At 38.4% G+C, this 11,587-nt stretch overlaps 1 pseudogene; it reads left to right on the forward strand.

Annotated features, from left to right (window-relative positions):
* The first annotated feature begins 5,138 nt into the window (after window positions 1–5,138).
* On the forward strand, window positions 5,139–10,601 carry LOC126014440 (olfactory receptor 2A2-like; annotated as a pseudogene).
* The last annotated feature ends 986 nt before the right edge of the window (window positions 10,602–11,587 follow it).

The following is an 11,587-nucleotide window of genomic DNA, read 5'->3' on the forward strand; positions in this document are numbered from 1 at the left end:
CTACTTTGAGAAACTCTATGCCATGAAACATGAGAACCTGAAGAAATGGATAAATTCTTGGACTTTTATAACCTTCTATGGCTGAACCAGATATCTAGCATAACTAAACACACCCATCATTCACTACTGGTGGGAATGCTGTCTAGTTTAGCTTTTGTGAAAAACAATATGAAGATTTCTCAAAAAACTGGACATTGAGCTCTCATATGACCAAGCTATACCACTCCTAGGGATATACACTAGGAACATGAAAACACAATACAAAACTGCCTTTCTCACACTTACGTTAATTGCAGTTCTATTTACAATAGCCAGAATCTGGAAACAAACAAGATGCCCTTCAACAGATGAACGGCTAAAGAAACTTTAATACATATACAAAATGGAATATTATGCTGCCATCAGAAGAAATGAAGTCATGGAATTTTCCTATACATGGATGGACATGGAAACTATTATGCTGAGTAAAATAAGTCAGAGGGAGAGAGATAGACACAGAATAGTCTCACTCATATATGAATTTTAAGAAAAATAAAGGACACTATTGCAATAATATCCAGAGACAATAGTGATGAGGCTAAAAGGACCAGCTCATGATATGAAGCTTACCACAAAGGGTGGTGAGTGCAGTAAGAGAAACAACTACACCGACAACTATCATAACGATGTAATGAGTGAGAGAAGTACAATGCCTGTATTGAATACAGGCTGGAACTGGGGGAGGAGGGAGAGAGGGGGCATTGGTCGTGGGAATGTTGCACAGGTGTAGGGTGCTGTTCTTTTATTGTCACACCCAGCAGCACTCAGGGGTTACTCCTGGCTCTACACTCAAATATCGCTCCTGGCAGGCTCTGGGGACCATGTGGGATTCTAGGATTCGAACCACCGTCCTTCTGCATGAAAGGCAAACACCCTACTTCCATGCTATCTCCCAGCCCCTGGTTTCTGTTCTTTTTATGATGAAGCTCAACTGAAAGCATGCTTGTAATTTTGAAATTATTTTAAATAAATTAATTAAAAATTAAAAATATTTATTATTTATTTTAGGATCGAACCCAGGTCTGTCCCAGGTTGTCCGAGTGCAAGGTAAAATGCCTTACTGCTTTGCTATCACTCTGGCTCCACAAGAAAATTTTTAACTTCTGCATTACTCCCTAAAGTTTATGGTATTCTTATTTTGATTTAAATATTCAACATTCCTTCACTAATTCTATTGTTTGTATTAATTCTGTTTTATTGCCTTTAGATCTTTGTTGCTACTTTGCATTATACCTTTAAGTCCCACATATAAGAAAGATAATTCTGAATCTACATCCTTACTTTTGACTTCAATCAGCATATCTTCTAGTTCACTCCCTGTTGTTGCAAATTGCATGATTTTGTTATTTCTTAGTGTTGCATATTTTTCCATTGTGAATATTTATCACAACTTTTTTTTATTCCACAAAGTTGTTCACAATTGAGTTTTAGTCTCACACAATGTACAACACCCTCCACATATTCTTTCCTTATAAATACCTTTATTTATACAATTTGGTTATAAACATGGTTATAGTTGAGTTTCAGTCATATAAAGAACACCCCCTTCACCAGTGCATCATACTCATCACCAGTGCCTCAATTCTCCCACCACTCTACCCACCCCCACAGCCTGTATTTGAATGACTTCCCTCATTCATTCACATTGCTATGTTATTTGTCAGTGTAGTTATTTCTCTAACTCAGGGGTCTCGAACTCAATTTACCTGGGGGCTGCAGGAGGCAAAGTCGGGGTGAGGCAGGGCCACATAAGGAATTTCACAAAAGAAGTCCTCAAACATCATTATTAACAGTTTTAATTATTTCTTCTGAACATGAATTTTTTCTGAACATTGAGTGAAGATCATGAACAGTTCTTCTGAACATGGCATCTTTTGCCTATTCCTTACTGCCAGAGATGGCAGCGCTTCTTCTCACAAATCTGAACCACATTTGGCTTTAGAGAGGAAGCAGTTGAGACCCTCAGTATGGGTTGAAAATGACCATTAAGTCTAGACCTGTACTTTGACTTATCGAAGTTCAATGTGGAGAATAACTTTTCACACAAATATGTGCTCCCAAAAATGCACATGGTGTGCTTGAACTTTTGGGAAAGCTCAGGGAAGCTGGGGGGCAATTCTCTCAAAAATTGCTTATGCATGTGTGCTTTTCCACAAATCTTTCTGAATTTGGCTTTGAGATCAGAGTTGCATTTCAGGTCAATGAGCTCCATTTGAAGCACAGGAGGGGCATCTCGCACAGCAAAGGAAAAGGGGTCCACAAAAATTTGGAAAGTGGCTCTGTTCTTTTTGAAGTCTGCAAATCTGTGATCAAATTCCTTCTCTAGCTTAAAAATAGCATCAACCTATTTCTCACCACTGAATGGTATGCCTGCATCCACAAGTTCCTTGCATGCTGGGAAATGGCAAAGGTTTGTCTGAGAGAACTGGGATTTCCATAACACAAGTTTTGTGAAGCATGCTCTCACGTTGACATAGGCAGCACTGATAGCTGCCCCGGGCCTTGTAACATCTTGTTTAGTACATTCAGCTTATGTGTGATGTCAACAAGAAAAGCTAAGTCCATGAGCCATTTGTGATCACTCAACTCAGAAACAGCATTTCCATCCTCATCCATGAAGGCTTTCACTTCTCTCAACTCAAAAAATCTTTTCAGGACATTTCCCCTGCTGAGTCAACATACCTTGGTGAAATAGAACATATTTCCATATTCAGACTCCATTTCCTCTAAAAAAAAAAAGCATGGAACTTCCTGTGCTTTAAGCCCCTGGATCTGATTTGGTTGATGCATTTCACAACAACAGACACATTCACACAGCAGGCATTTACTGCAAAGGGCCTGCTGATGGATAATGCAATGAAGAGCAATGGCCTTCTCTACACCCTCCTCTTCAAGTTTTTTTGAACAAGTGCCACCAATCCATTTTTCCTCCCTGTCATCAATGGCGCTCCACCGGTTATTATTCCAACAAACCACTTCCATGGCAAACCTGCATTCTCAATGGCATCACACAAAATATGATGAAATATCTCATTAGCGGTGGTCTGTCCACGCATTGGAATTATTGTGAGCAGCTCCTCTGTCAATTCAAAATTGCACTCAACACCACGGACATAAATTGTGAGCTGCACAGTGTCTGTTATATCTGTGCCCTCGTCAAGAGCAACTGAGTATGCATCAAAACATTTGGCTTTCTCACAGTTGATGATAAATGTCACTTGACATGTCAGAAATGCACTCTGCCACAGTGTTGGCAAAAAGGCTGATTGTGCTAAACTGACCTTTCTTTTCCAGACAGATAATACTTGCAGCCTATAACATGCATTTTTTTTTAACAAACTCTCCTTCTGTGAATGGTTTCCCTGCCTTAGCAATCATCTCACTAACCATGTAATTAGCTTTAACTGATGCAACATTCTCTTTGGTTGCTTTCTTGAAGAAATCTTGTTGCCTCATTAGACATGCTTTAAGACTGGCAACCCGCTTGGCTCTCTCATTTCCTTGATATTTTGCACATTCCTCAGCATGTTTAGTTGAATAATGGCGTTTCAAGTTGTATTCCTTGTGCACTGCAACTTTCTCTGAGCAAATAAGACATGTGGGGATGCCCCTGTGCTCAACAAAGAAATACTGCGTCTCCCACTTTTCCTGAAATTGTCTGTGCTCGTCATCAATCTTTCTCTTCACTGCAGGCTTTGATGAAGTCATGATGAAGGTAAGACAAAATCTAATTCTGTAATAAACTTCTCTCCCTTCTTTCACTTAGGCCTCCAATAATGCAAAGGACAGTGGGCAGGAGCAGCGGAAATGGCGTCTGCGCTAGGTGCAAATTATGCGCGATTATTTGCTTAGCGAATATTTGCAATAAAAAATCTCATTAGTAAGAAAAAAATCACAAAAGAATTGCATTAAACATTTGCATACCCCGAATGGAACTCTCATTTAATGCGATTTTTTTCTTACTAATGTGATTTTTATTGCGATTATTTGGTAAGCGAATAATTGCCATTACTGTGATATTTGAAGGCTGGCCGCAGGCCACAAAATGTTGTACAGAGGGCCACAGAGACCCCTGCTCTAACTGCACTCACCTCTCTTTGTGGTGAGCTACCTATCGTGGGCTGGACCTTTCAGCCCTCCCCTCTCTTGTCTGTGAGAATTATTATAAAAGTCTTTTATTTTTCTTAAAACACATAGATGAGTGAGGTGATTTTGTGTCTATCTCTCTCCTCTGACTTATTTCACTCAATATAAAAGATTCCATGTACATCCAAGTATAGGAAAATTTCATAACTTCATCTTTCCCAATGGCTGCATAATATTCCATTGTGTATATGTACTACAGTTTCTTTAGCTATTCATTTGTTGAACGACATCTCGGTTGTTTTCAGAGTCTGGCTATTGTAAATAGTGCTGAATTAATATTGGTGTGATGAAGAAATTTTTTTTTTTGGGCCACACCCGGCAGTGCTCAGGGGTTACTCCTGGCTGTCTGCTCAGAAATAGCTCCTGGCAGGCACGGGGGACCATATGGGACACCGGGATTCGAACCAACCACCTTTGGTCCTAGATTGGCTGCTTGCAAGGCAAACGCCGCTGTGCTATCTCTCCGGGCCCAGGAAGAAATTTTTGTATTGTATTTTTGTGTTCTTAGCATATATGTCTAGGAGTTTACCACAACTTCTTAATCCATTCATCTGTAGTTGGTATTGGGTTGTTTTTATATCTTTGTACTCAGTGTGATAATGAACATATTAGTAACAACGGTGCTTCAAGATATTATTAGAAAAAAGTAGAACTTTACTCTTCAAAATAATAATTAAACAAATCTAATAATTCAATTAAAGAACATACTAAAATTGTAATAAATATATGTAAACAATGCAAATATTTAAACATTTTGATAATAACATGAAAGTTGAAATATTTCACAATAGAAATGCTAATGAAAACACATTGGGGCAAACTTAGTCAAGAAGGGATAAATATATTTCTTATTTCAAATTAGCATAAGTAACGATAGTTTTCATTGACTTTCAGTTCTGATCTATTTGTTGCATTTTAGACAATTGTTGTTAAGGAATGGAAGGCACCCAAGCATGGTCTTCAGAATTCATATCTCTCAGCTCAGTGCAGAGAGAGAAGTGCTACTTTTCTCTATCTTCTCTCTATTATACATACCCAACCTGCTGGCAAATAAATTAATTTTTTGAGTCATTTGATTAGACCTCAGTCTTCATTCATTCCTTTTATCTCTTCCTGTATTATCTGGCCATCTTCAACATGAGCTATGCTTCCAGTAATTTGCCCAAATTTCTTGAAAACCTATTAAAACACACAAAAATATCTCCTTTGTTTCCTTGCTATGAAGATATTCCTGTGTTTGGATTTTGCTTCTACGGAGTACATGATTTAGTCGGGATATCATGATAGGTATGTGGCAATCTGCGAACCCCTCCAATACACTCTCATGAACTGGCGAAAATGCAAAGTATTAGCCTTCATTGCCTGGTCAGGTGATTTTTCTCTGACCAGAGAAAATCTCTTATTTTTACTGAGACTTACCTACTGCGAGGTTCAGGAAGTCAACCTCGCCTTATGTGAAATCTTAGTTCTAAAAGTGTACTGTGGTGACACTTTTCTCAACAAAAACTTTGTATTTGCTTCTGGAATATTCATCTTAGTTGGACCCCTTTCCTTACTAGTTTCATACATTCATAGCATCTAAGTAATCCTGAAGATATAGTCAAAGGAAGGTGTCAGAAAGGCTTTCTTCATCTGTGTGATTGGGTTCTACTTTGGAATAGCCATTATGAGTTATGTGGTCTCTGATAATGATCAACAAGATGAATAGATGAAAATTCTTTCCTTGTTTTATGACCTCTTCAATCTGTTGCTGAGCCCTCTTGTCTCCAGTTTAAAAAGTGCTCAGATGAAGGCTGCCTTCAAGAGAGTATTACAGAAAAAAAGAGTGATGTAATAGAATGTCAAATTTTAATATAGAGGCACTTCCCTTTATATAATGTATGTACTTATGCAATAAAACTGAAGAAAATAATGTAGAGAGGCATGTTTGAACAACAATAATAATTATACAAGAGTATTATTTGCAATATGGCAAAGATAATTTCTAGTTTCATATTTCTCTATGTAGACCATATAGGAACACTAGATATAGTTATGGGACTTAAACATAAAGACAAAAACTAAGCCAGGAGATATAAATAAAGGAATGGCTAACTTTATATTATCATATCATAATTAGTATCACACTCTTCCTGACTTACTGTGGCCTGAATGGAAAGTTTTCTTAACTGAAAACTTTCTCTAAAGAGGAAAAACAAAATGGACATATGTGATACACAATGCCTTACACATGGTTGTTCGAAGGCTGCTTTGGGACTTTTCTAATTAATATACACATTAAAATGGCAGTATGGGCACTACTGGAATCATTGAAAACATAGAATTATGAGCACCTTTATTCTTCCAGGTACACATACCCTAGAGAATATGGTTGTTCAAGTCTCCTGAGAAAAAACAGGGCAATATTTAAAATATTCAAACAGAGAAACTGCATCCACAAAAAACAGTTTTAGAGTTTCTCTGAATCTCTAGAAAAGCTTATAATTGATGCCATTACTTTTATGATATCTCTTGATTTAAATAGGAAGAGTTGAATGTTTTTCAAAAATCCATTTTCTGGTGGCCGGAGAGATAGCATAGAGGTGGGGCATTTGCCTTGTATGCAGAAGGTTGGTGGTTCGAATCCCAGCAGCCCATATGGTCCCCTGAGCCTGCCGGGAGTGATTTCTGAGCATAGAACCAGGAGTAACCCCTGAGCACCACCATACATGACCCCAAAAACAAACAAAAAATTTTGTTTTCTGACTATAGATCAGAAGGGATACTAAAAACAGATAAAGGTAAACCAACCAAAGGAAAAAAACTAAAAATGCAGACACTACACAAAATAACTGCAGTGTTGTGAATTTATTTGTAAAATTTTCTAAGTATTTAAACACACTCAGTTAAATTCTAGCACAGATAGAATAACAACATGAAAAAATGTCTAAATAAAATAGACATACCACAAAGAGATACAAATATGGTAATAAATGGCCAAGCAAATTTTAGAATGGAAGAACACAATATATATCAAAAGATTCACTTGATGAATTCAAGAACATATACAATCAAGCTGTGAGGTAGATTACTAAACTAGAATATGTTTTATTTAAAGCAATTGAATAATGAGAACCAAAAAAAACGAATATACTAAAGATAGCCTAATGTACCATGGGACACTACATTTGGACTGATGTATGCACTTTGATATTCACAAGTAAGAATAATGAAAAGGAAAACATAAGATTTACTTATCTCAGAAATAAAATTATTCAAGCATAAGGAGATTGTATGATATATTAACCATATTGATTAATATGGCCTTCAACCAAGAATCCTTGGACCTTAGGGTCAAAATAAAGAAGGTCAAGATTTATCTTGCACTAAATTTCATCTCCAGAACCCTATCGAGCCACTGAGTCTTCCAGGTCTGATTCCTGTGTATAGAGTCAGAAAAAGCCCTGACCATTGCCAATTGTGGCCCAACCACCACCTCTCCCAAATGAATCCTAGACCTGCAAGATTCAGTTTTGATGGAGTGATAGAAAATTCTCAGGCAAAAACAGAAGAAAAAAATATTTTTTTGGTTTTTGGGTCACACCTAGCAGTGCTCAAGAGTTACTCCTGGCTCTATACTCAGAAATTGCTCCTGGCAGTTGTAGGTGACCATATGGGATGCCAGGATTTGAACCACTGATCTTCTGCATGCAAGGCAAATGCTCTACTTCCATGCTATCTCTCTAGCCCTAAATTGAAGAATGTTTGTGCAAATACCAGTTCTGCAAGCAATTGAATGGCCTCCTACTTAAAAATGTCAAAAATAGCTATAATTTCCCAGGGAAAGTCTTTTAGATCAATGAAATATCAAAATGGACTAACCTCCATCAGAAGGCACAGAGTTTCTGTATAAATAAACTAAATCTGATTTTCTACTTCCTACAAAGGCATCCTTGAACTTTCATAATAAGTATAGGCTCAGGATGAAAGGCTAAATAATAATAATGGTATTTTGGTTAATGGTATTAAAAAGACAAACAAGGGACGAGTATACTCATATTAGCTCAAATAAAATACAAGCTAAATAAAATAATCAGAAAAAGTGGGGGAAATTGATCAGGAGACTTAGTCTCTCCAAATGCATTCCCAAAATAAAGGAGCAGTGCAGTTAATAAAGCAAGCTGATAGGCTGAAGTGATGCACAGGAAACAATACAGTAGCATTATAGCAGACTTGAACACCAATTCTTGTTGATATCAGCCAGACAGAAAATCAGTACGAAACAAGAGCAATAGCACTGATAAATTAAACTGGCCTATTAGACATAGTATATATATTTCTAGAAATAATATTCTCATCCCTCCAGTAATAATCTTTGAGCATAAATCTAAGAGTATTCCCCGAGCACTGCCATTGTGACCAAAAAATAAAATAAAGCACGAAAAAGCTGAGGCCCAGAGACATAAAACAGGTACTATGATGCTTGCCTGGCAATGTGGTCATCCCTAAGTTGATCCCTAGCAAAGTATATGATCCCCTGAGTCATTACAGAGACAGGAGGAAGCCTGAGCACTACCAGGTGCCACCTAAATATAAAGTCATACAAAATAATCAAGTCGGATTTATTCCAGGAATGCAAGCATGGCTCAATGTACATAATGTACAATAATAATAATGTACATAATGTACATAAATCAATCAATGAAATATATATCTCAAAAGAGAAAATATAGACTTCATATGATAATACTGAATGATGCCTATCATCATTCAACAAGCATCCATTCATGATTTAAAATTCAACAAACAGGGCTTGTTGGAGACTGTTTGGAATAATTAAAAATAATTAAAAATAATTAAAAGCCCTCTCACTAATCAAATTGAAGTTTCTAAAATAAATACAAAATAATCAAGTCGGATTTATTCCAGGAATGCAAGCATGGCTCAATGTACATAATGTACAATAATAATAATAATGTACATAATGTACATAAATCAATCAATGAAATATATATCTCAAAAGAGAAAATATAGACTTCATATGATAATACTGAATGATGCCTATCATCATTCAACAAGCATCCATTCATGATTTTAAAATTCAACAAACAGGGCTTGTTGGAGACTGTTTGGAATAATTAAAAAGCCCTCTTACTAATCAAATTGAAGTTTCTGAAAGTCTTAGCCAAAGTGCTTACAAGCTGCATGTGGCCTTCTTTGCCCTTGGACCCAAAGAAATAGAAATAGCCTAGAGCTAGGGAGTTACTAGGCTCCAAGATGTCCTTGTAAAGACAGGGGTCAAAAGGCTCAAGCTGAGATTAGATTTTGTATTTTGTTGCTCAAAAATAATGTAAATCTCTTGACTGATGATAATCTTATTAACCTTGGAAAATCAAGATGTTCCCGTGGAAAGTTACAGCAATTCCTACTGTGCCTCGCCCCTACTCTCTCTGTTTTGCATTGTCTATAAAAGGTCTATTTTTTCTTTTATTAAACGGACTCTTAATCGGAAACCCTCGTCTCAAGTCTCATTATTTCCCAGTCCCTCTTCTATTTCAGGCCGGATTCTTCTTCGAGAATTGCGAATTACTGACGTGGTCCCCAGCTTTACCGGCTGGTCGGGGTCCTTGGAAGACCACAAGTGGCGCCCAGCACGAGGCTCAAAGAACAGAACACCCAGCGGAACGGCAAAGGCACGAGTCCCGGGAGCCTGTCCACAAGTCGCCGGTAAGTCCCTATTAAGGGCAGGGCGCAGGAAGGTTAGACTAAGTGATCACTAGCACCGCCGTTCAATCGTCCCAGAGATTGGGGACTATCGCCCCGGAAAAATGGGGGCTACTTTATCTAAAGAAGAGGTTTTTATTAGAGATCTTAAGAAAGAGCTGGGTGAAAGAAACATTAAAGTGAAGAAAAAGGACTTGATTAAATTTTTTATATGTGTCCATGATATTTGTCCATGGTTTGTAGTCACTAGACCCCGAATAGTTACCAGTACTTGGAAACAAATTGGTGATGAGATTTTGCGATACTATACCAAATATGGTAAAGAGAAAGATAGAAAGGTTATGCAGTTCTATTGGACTATTCTTGGAAAAATTATTACGGGAGCAGAGTTAGACTCTTTTGGGGAAAGCCCCGTTAACAAGGACATTGTTGAAAAGGCTGAAGCCATTGTAGAAATGGCTTCCCGCAGTCAATCTCGGGCCAGCAGCACCCCTCCCAAAACAGAAAGCCTTATAGATTTAGACTTGGAACCCTCCAAGGGCTTTTTCCCCATAATTGCCAGCGCACCCACTAAGGAGGAGATTTTAGATACTGAAGACAATCTGTCCCTGCAGGACGAGGCCACTCATTATGATCATGGCTGGTTTTCTCCCTGCGCTCCCCCCCCCCTCCGTTTAGCGCAGACCGCCTGCCTAATCCACCCCAGGTTCTAGCACAGCAGACTGTCCCCTCTAACTTCAAAAAATGTAAGGCCGACCTAGAGTCACAATTAAGAGAACTTAAGGAGATAAAAAGTCTGGAGGAACAAATTGCCCGCTTCAAGCCTCTGATGACTCATATCAGTTCCCTGTATTTTTTAATCAACAGCCCGAGCGAGTTACCTTGCCTACCCCCTCCCTGCCCCCTCCCATACCCCGCTTGCCGGAGGATCAGGGCCGGTCCCAACAAAGGGGCATGGGTGCTGTGACTCGCAGCCAGAGCCTAGATAGAGCCCAGGCTGCCCAGAGGGCTCAGGCTTCAGCTAGGTCCCTTGAGGACATTCAGGAAAAGCCACAACAAGTCCCTGAAAACCCTGAACCTTCACCTTCAGTGGGCAACCACATGGCAAAGATTAGGAGATACCAATGTCTCCAACACAAACCTATAGAAACCCTTTTTCAAGCCATAAATACCTATGGCCATAATGCCCTCTACACCCTCTCTTGCTTTAAGGCAGTCCGAGATGAAGAACTGTTACCTGCTGAATGGAAGAAAATTGCTAGCATGACCTTGCCACGCTCCGACTATATACTTTGGGAGAAGGATTTTTTGGCCCGATGCAGGCAACAGGCCAACCTGGGCAACGGAGGTTTTACCCTCCCAAATCAGATCTATGAACAGCTTACCAGCACGGAAATTCCCTCTAATTCCAATAAATTAGTAATTGATCTTAAAAGATTGCTTTTTTTCTCTATACCATTACACCCTGCTGACTGTAAAAAAATTTACCTCTAGCCTCCCTGCTATTAACTGTGCTGGCCCCTCCCCGCATTATCAGTGCAAGTTTCTGCTTCACCTTGTCAAATATGTGTAGCACAGGTAACAAATTTTGTAAAAAATATTTTGAAAATAAACCTAATTATCCTATTCAACCTTAAAATAAAACAGCATATTAATTGGCTGATGCAAAATACAAATAATTGGCCAATTGGCATGTGCC

The sequence above is a fragment of the Suncus etruscus genome, chromosome 7, assembly GCF_024139225.1.
Source record: "Suncus etruscus isolate mSunEtr1 chromosome 7, mSunEtr1.pri.cur, whole genome shotgun sequence".
NCBI classification, from domain to species: Eukaryota; Metazoa; Chordata; class Mammalia; order Eulipotyphla; family Soricidae; genus Suncus; species Suncus etruscus.